Source organism: Myotis davidii, unplaced genomic scaffold (genome assembly GCF_000327345.1).
Source record: "Myotis davidii unplaced genomic scaffold, ASM32734v1 scaffold44, whole genome shotgun sequence".
Classification (NCBI taxonomy): Eukaryota; Metazoa; Chordata; class Mammalia; order Chiroptera; family Vespertilionidae; genus Myotis; species Myotis davidii.
This window is the reverse complement of record NW_006299705.1, coordinates 3,493,745-3,501,687: the sequence shown is the minus strand read 5'-3', so window position 1 is coordinate 3,501,687 and position 7,943 is coordinate 3,493,745. Positions and strand designations below refer to the sequence as shown.

At 43.9% G+C, this 7,943-nt stretch overlaps 1 protein-coding gene across 2 annotated transcripts in view; it reads right to left on the bottom strand.

Annotated features, from left to right (window-relative positions):
• The window catches only part of F2R (coagulation factor II thrombin receptor), a 14,987-nt gene that overhangs the window by 5,574 nt on the left and 1,470 nt on the right, over positions 1 to 7,943 (bottom strand). Inside the window, exon 1 of one of the 2 annotated variants that reach the window (XM_006775456.2) lies at positions 3,520 to 3,699. The exons of the other annotated variant lie outside the window; for it this stretch is intronic. The gene's annotated coding sequence lies outside the window, so the exon portion shown is untranslated. Of the gene's footprint in view, positions 1 to 3,519; positions 3,700 to 7,943 lie in introns of those variants that run through there. 2 annotated transcript variants of the gene reach the window in all.

Below are 7,943 nucleotides of genomic sequence, written 5' to 3'. Positions count from 1 at the left end.
CCTACCTCTGTGACTTTCCAAATAAACTTTTTCTTTAAAAAAACAAAAGAAGAACAAAACCAATCCCAGGTGACTAGATATATCCAGCCAGCTCACGGCCCTTGGGCTGAAATTGAGGTTTGGGTATCTGGCTTTTCCTCCGGTCCCAGCACAGCTAACAGGTCAGGAAGAACGTGCCTGTCAGCACACCAGAAGCGCTTGTAACTCGTTGGTGCTTTTCTTGTTAAGTTATGGTTTCACACAAAAAGCAGCCACGTCCTAAAATCAGTTCTCACACTTCTTGCTAAACTGCACTTCATTTAGCTTTCTCTAAATGACTCTAGAGTCATTTTGTTATTGAATGTAGCATATTGCTAAATAGCTTAAAGATGGTCTCTCTAGCTCCAGAGATTTGAAAACATTAGCAAACCAGGCAATGCTTTTTCTGACTTGGACGAGATCTGGCCTCGCGGCAGAGTGGTAACAAGATGCTCTCTCAGGGTCCCATGGCTTCACGCCAGGCAGCCTCCAGGGACACACCAGCCTCGGTTCTGACGCAGAGTCTGCCAGGAGGGCTTTTTGGGAATTAACAAAGCAGAAGTTCCAGGACCTTGCCCCACACAGAGCAGGACAGTTGTACTCTGCGCTTTTCCACAAGTGAATCAACACTACAAGCTAAAGAGAAATAAAACAGGATGATGGAAAAAAAGAAAAGCAGCTCCATTGGGGGAAGGTCCCTGCACACATGACAGAGTCCTCAGTCTGGCTAGGTTCCCACTATAGCTCCATTGAGGGAAAACAGTGGCGTTATTGGAATGCCACACAGCCTCAACTGCAAACACACACCATTTTCCAATAAGAAGGACCAGTGCTCCTTAAAGAAATGGTGGGTCCCAGATCTGGAGTAGGAAATACACAAGATGAGCCTTGAGCATCCTCAACAAATATTAGGATCAGGTCCAAAAGACTCTGGAGTCAATCTGACCGGACTCTCACTGGCCAAGGTGCGACAATCAACCATCAAAAGAATAATGGCGGAAATGCATCGAAACAATTGAAACATGACAAATGCATTGCAATCCACGCGTGCATAATGATACTCAAAGGAAAATAAAGCCCTTTTGGTCACCTTTGGGGGAAATTAGAGGACCAGGCCTGAAAACTGGTAAATAAGACCAGTTTCAAGCATTTATCCTGCCTTTTCAGGGAAACCAAATAGTCAGTAAAAGTTCTTCTTTATAAAATAATTCTAGTTCATAAACACGGATGCCATAACAGATTTAGAAAAGCCTCATGTTGAAGCTCTTAGTGTAATAATGAATTTAGCTCAGTGATCACCAGTGCTTGCTAAAACTGTTAGGTGAAAGGATGATGAACTTTTGGCTGGATCAATCTGACAATACTGAATCCACTGGGCAATGTTAAGATCTAAAGAGAGAGAGAGAGAGAGAGAGAGAGAGAGAGAGAGAGATAGAGATAGATAACCTGGAGGTGAAGTAATAGGAAGTACAGGGCACCACTGATAAGGTACGCTTGCATAAACCAGACCTGAATTTGATTAGTTTCTAAATGTACCGACCATATTAAAAAAAAGTGCAGGGGACATATGAGCCTATGAAGCAATCCTACAAGATGCAGCTGGCTAGATCCAGCATGTAGGAGAGTCTAAAAGACATGACCCAGTTATTTGACAAATAAATAGAAATAAAAAAGGAGGAGAGGGGAAACAGTTACAGATTAAAAGAGATTTCAGAGACTTAACCAAGTGCAGTAGAAGGCCTTGTTGGATCCTGATTCAAATAAACCAACTGTAAAGAAGGTACTTACGAGACAATCAGTGAAATCTGAACATTGACTGAACAGTGCGTGAGGTTAAGAAATTGTTCAGTTTTGTAGGTGTTATAATAGTACTGTGGTGATGTGAAAAAAACGAGGTAATATTTCTAAGAATATATACTGATATATTTGTAGATGAAAGGATATGTCTGGCATTTGCTTTAAAATTTGTCCAGTTTGTGGAGAAGAAACGCAAGAGTATAGACAAACAAGATATGAATGGTAATTATACTGTTTATTTTTGGGTATCTTTGAAAATTTCATAATAAAAAGTACATGTAAAACCCCCCATTTTTTTTTTTTTTTTTGCATATTTACTTGCCACTGGAATCTAAGGCAAGGGTTTTTGCTTTCATTTTTCTTTTGTTTTGAAGGGGGAGAGGTTCTTGAACATTTGTGTGAACACAGTCTTACATTTAGAGAATTTGATAGCAACTCCTAAGGCTTTTCTTGGGATATGGAGGAACTGGTGTCTGAAAAACACTTTACATTTGTTGAGCACCTACTGTGTGTCTGGCACTTCACTGCCCTCACCTCATGTAACACTAACATTTTTACATAAGCATTATAACTCCCACTTTATGGACAACATGGAGGCACAGAAAGGCTGAGTAACTCATCCAAAGTCACAGCTAGTAAGTGGAGGAGCCAGGATTTTAATGTAGATCTGCCTGGCTCCAAAGCTCATCCCTTTGAACCACACCGCTCTACCCAGTCTCTTTAAAACAAACAAACAAACAAACAAAAACAACTTGTGAATTCAGGACCTCCTCCTAAAAGAGTACTTTTTTTTTTTTTTTTTTTAAGAATTTCACCCAACAAATGAACCTGCCCATCCTTTTAACAATAGCAGGAGTAAATGACCATGTGAATGTGAAACTTAAGTCAATGATGCCCACAGCTTTTGCTGGAGAACTCAGGAGTCCTGTTGACCTTGCTGCCCACTGACCACATACCAACAGCCCAGCCCTCACAGACAGGACAGATGTCGTAGAGAGACATTCAAAAACAAAACAGGCCCTGACCGGTTTGGCTCAGTGGATAGAGCGTCGGCCTGCGGACTGAAGGGTCCCAGGTTTGATTCCAGGCAAGGGCATGTACCTTGGTTGCGGGCACATCCCCGGTAGGGAGGCAGCTGATCGATGTTTCTCTCTCATCGATGTTCCTAGCTCTCTATCCCTCTCCCTCTTCCTCCCTCTCTGTAGAAAATCAATAAAATATATTAAAAAAAAAGAGAACAAAACAGAAAAACAAGCCTTTAAAATATTGCTCAAGATGGAGTAGAAGCAAGAGCAGTAAGGGAACAACAATACTGGCTGTGGAAAAGGCAGAATTAAAGCACGAAGTGGGTAAACACTGCCGTGCAGAGTAAGAGGTGGCCAGTATCAGAGGTTGCATCCTTCCCATCCCACATCCCACTCAGCTGGAAGCACAGGAAAGCAAACCTAGGAGGAAGCTGGGAGAGAGGCGTTACAGGGAAGTGCAAAGTAAAGACAAAGGGAAAATGTAAATGCCATTGTACCCAAGACCTGAGGGGGGGTGCAAAGATGACCGAAGGGAAGTGGGGGACGGGGGGGCTTGCCTGGAGCCTGCGGGAGGCCAGGGCCTGGCTCACGGGGCCAAGACACTATCTGGCGTCTCTGGGAACTACTCGGATTCCCCCGTGGTCCACACTTCCCTAGGCCAGTGCTCACCCAGAGTTACAGGTCCTGAGCTAAGTGTCCTGGGAGTGTTGCTCTCTGCTCTCCAAAACCTCCAGTTAAAATGAGAACAAATTTACCGTAAAAGTTGGTCATAATCACCCTTTCCTCCCGATATCAAGCTGTCTCCACTCCAACCCCACCCAAGTGCTACTGCACTTCGTAAACCTGAACTCAAGCAAATTAGGTTCCAGATATGAGAGAAACAATCATTAACAACACTTCCTAGAAGAGAGAATTTTTCTCTCAAAGCAAATAAGGCCTTCCATTCTGCTAACCGGGGACAATTCATTGTACGTGCTGTGCTAGGTTTTAAAAAAAGGTAGAGTCCTAGCCAGTTTGGCTCAGTGGACAGAGCTTCAGCCCTCAGACTGAAGGGTCTTGGATCCTGGTCCAGGGCTCGTACCTCAGTTACAGGCTCAATCCCAGGCCCTGGTTGGGGAGCGAGTGGAAGGCAACCAATTGATGTGTCTCATATTGACGTTTCTCTTTCTCTGTCTCTCTCCCTCCCTTCCACTCTCTCTAAAAATCAATGGAAAAATATCCTTGGGTGAGAATTAATAAAAGTAAGAAAAAAAAGATGGTAAAAACTTCACAGTGGTTATGAAATCAATTTACAGAGTTGTAACAAGCATTTTAAAAAAACAGAATAGTGTAGGAAATATCAGGTTGCACAGTATGTGGTAAAATTGAGTATATCTGTATATATACTATGATTGTCCGTGCATATTTTTGAACACACACACACAGCTATTGTGTCACAAGAAAAAGTGTTTTTCTTACAGTTCGTAATGGTGTTTAGCAATAAAAGGAAATACTGGAAAACACTCTTCTATAATAACTTAATATCTGCCTTCTAATTCATCACAAACTTGAAATACAGATTATGCATTGTCTAAATAAATTTCCTAAAGCTAAATAAGTTTGTTTTCAAGTGCCAATGCAGATTATTCCTGCTATTTAAAAAGGCAGGTTCTTTCGAAAGCAAATAAAGAATGTGCAAAGGCCTGTGATGACCTTTTGTGGTAAACGTCATTGGGTACCTCGGGATGGAGGGGAAGGAGGTAACTACAGTGGGTTTCTCCACCCACACCACAAGGTCAATGGGAGAGGGTATTTGGGGGAAGTAGAAGCTCAAATCCAGAAATAACAACCTGAGCCTACAGAGACAGGCATAGGGAATGTCCGGCCCACAGGCCGTATAAGGCCCAAGAAATCATGTGGTCTGGCCCTGCTAAGGCATTAGAGGTGAGTTAATTAAATGCCTGACCAAAATAGAGCGTTAATTTTTCAGTTGGTAATTTTGTAGGGCCCAGGAATGATGTTATATAAATCCAAATGGCCCTTGGCAGAAAAAAGGTTCCCCAGCCCTGGTAGGCCTAAGCAAGAGAGGGCAAAAAGCAAAATGAAAGAAACCACAAAATAGGAAAAACAAAACCAAACCCAGAAAACTCTGAATGTTAAAACTGTGGCCTACATCATGGTCAAAAATAAACTAAGGCCGTGGTTCCTAATGACTCTTCTAGGAAGGGGAGCTCAGGCTCTCAGGAAAACTAAAGGGTAGTTCCCCAGACACAAACGGCCACGCACTGCATGAACCCATTTATATGAACCATGGAGCAGAGGGAAAACCCACAGAGATAAAAAGCAAATGGGTGGTTTCGAGGGAGAGGGAAAATGAGGGCCGAGTGCTTGATGAATACAGGGTTTCCTTTTGGGGTGATGAAATGGCTTGGAACTAGACAGAGGTGATAGTTGCATAACAGTGCAAATGTATAAACACCACAAAATTGCATACTTCAAAGTGGTTAATTTTATGCTATGTAAATTTTACCTTGATTTAAAAGAGAGAGAAAGAAAGAAAGAATTTCAAGGGGGAAAAGGGATGTGTGTCCAACATGAGGAGTAGGAAGATTAGGAACCCAGGGTGCTGGTGGCTCCATTGTCTCCATGGAACTCCAGCTCCAGGCTCCCCTGAGTTCCAGTCTGTGAGGGTGACAAGGACAGAGGTGAGCGGACTGAGGGAGGAGGAGAAGGGCACAGGGAAGGAGACTGGACAGAAGCACTTCGGAAAAGGAGCAGATTCAGAGCTGCTGAAAGCTGTAGGTTAGGGTCACAGCACACTGCTCCTTTTATTTATTTATTTTTTAATATATACATATATTTACTGATTTCAGAGAGGAAGGGAGAGGGAGAGAGAGTTAGAAACATCAATGATGAGAGAGAATCACTGATTGGCTGCCTCCTGCACACCCTCTACTGGGGATCGAGCCCGCAACCCAGGCATGTGCCCTCGACCAGAATCGAACCTGGGACCCTTCAGTCCAGAGACCTACACTCTATCCATAGAGCAAAACCGGCTAGGGCCACACTGCTCCTTTTAGATGTAAGAAACTGAGAAATGCTGAATTAGAAATATGGAGGGCTAGAAAGGTGACCAGCAGAAAAAACATGAGAATATTCCTGACAATGGGATAGGAATGCCTCAAAAATGCCCTCACACCAAGGAAGAGTGAACCTACTATTTTAATATGTCCTATAAAAATAAAGCCAAAACCACCAAGGAGTGAATGAATGAATTTGAGGGAGAAGGAAAAAAGGGAGAGAGGGGAGGAAGAATTTAGATAAATATTAGAGAACTGCTTGCTGGTTAATGAGAAATTTGACTTTCAAGGTTTCTGTTCTACTTTAAGCAGAATCGCTATTGAGTTCTGTGTCCTTTTTTGAGAGAGAGAGAGAGAGGGAGAGAGAGACGGAGGGAGGGAGGGAGAGAGAGGGGAGAGAGAGAGAGGGAGAGAGGGAGAGAGAGAGAGAACAAAACAAAAAACAAACCAGCATGTGCCCTGACCAGGAGTCAAACTGTTGCAAACCAGTGACTCTGGTGCATGGGACAATCATAACCAACTGAGCTACACTGGCCAGGGCCAGTTTTATGTCTTTTGTTTGGGCTTAAGACCACAACCTCTCAGTAACAGTCAATTAATTCGTATATTCATGCTAGGGATCTATTTATAGCCTGTTTTATCATCTGTTTTTTAAGGCAAATGGCAGGATACCACAGTCTGAGCACAAATGTTTACTAAACTCCTCCATGTGCTAGGCCTGGACTACCAAGTCAATGGGGCACAGTCTTTGCCTTCTAGGGGGACTGGGGAGCACAGTGGAGTTACTTTACTGCAAGAGGAGCTTCTGGTCTGAAAAGCTTCCTCTCTAAAGGGGGTGGTAGAGAGAGCTTGCCTTTAAGAGAGGCCTGAGGTTAAATCCCACTTCCACTTCTAACTAGACTTGTGACTTAACCATTCTGGGTCTGTTTCTTTACCTGTAGAATGGGATGACACTAACTCAGAGGGTTGTTATGAGGAATAAATAAGGTAGGATATGTAATGTACCTAAGCAAGTGTTGGCTGTAATGGGTTCTCGATATAAGGTAGCTGTTTTAAATTAAATGTGAACCTGTGGGGTGTGGGGAGGGCATTCTGGCCAGAGGGCGTGGCAGGAGGGCAGAAGCCATAGAAAGCATAGCTCTTGGGGAAGGAACTAAAGAGGGGGCTGGATGAAGTGCAGGTAATAGAATAGGCATGTAATAGGAGAGGATCTGTAATACGGCTGGGCAGAGGCTGGGACCCATCCTGTAAGGGGAGGGGGCCTCGCTCTGGGCTAAGAAATTGGGTTTGACCCTGTGGGCAGGAGGGCAGCAAGTGGAGTTTCCCACCCAATCCCCTCTGCTAGAGTCACCATCAGTCATTCTTGAACCTTTTCACCCTCCAGGTCCTTATAAAATTGACAAACATCACCACTGGTCCTCTTGGATGAAGGCAAGTCATCTCACTTAAATTGTCTGGACAGAGGGCTGTGAACTGGTTGGTTAGCAACTTAAGTGTTTCTCAGTAAATATCTGCTGGGTGAACTTCTGTTCCAGGCTCCATGGGGAGAAATGGCAGCTTATGATCTTAGCCAGGGAGATGACGGACCCACAGAGTGACAGTGCAGGAAATGCCACAAGGAGTGGGGACAGAACGTGGGACAGTGGTTTGGCGAGGCTCAGACTGGTGAGCAGAGCCAGCCCTGGGGGGGTATCTCATGGCTGGGGTCTCACAGAGCTGCTTGTCACAGGCATTGTTTAGAACTGCCAATGTACAGAGAGGATAAAAAGCAGACCTTTAGTGATTTCAAACCCTCTCAAGTCAAGGCCCCACTTATTGCCTGCGCCCAGGGCCCCGTCTTCCATCTGGAATTTTCGTACGCTGTCTCTGAGCCTTAGTTTCAGAATTGGCAAATGGGGATACACTCCCACCTAACAGTGTGTTCTGAGAACGATGAGTTCACCCTCTCTCACAGATCACAAGCAAACCAGCTAGCATTTGTTTCTGCATGAAGAAAAGTGGCTGAAAGCTTATAAAACACTATTACTATAAAGACATTAAAACA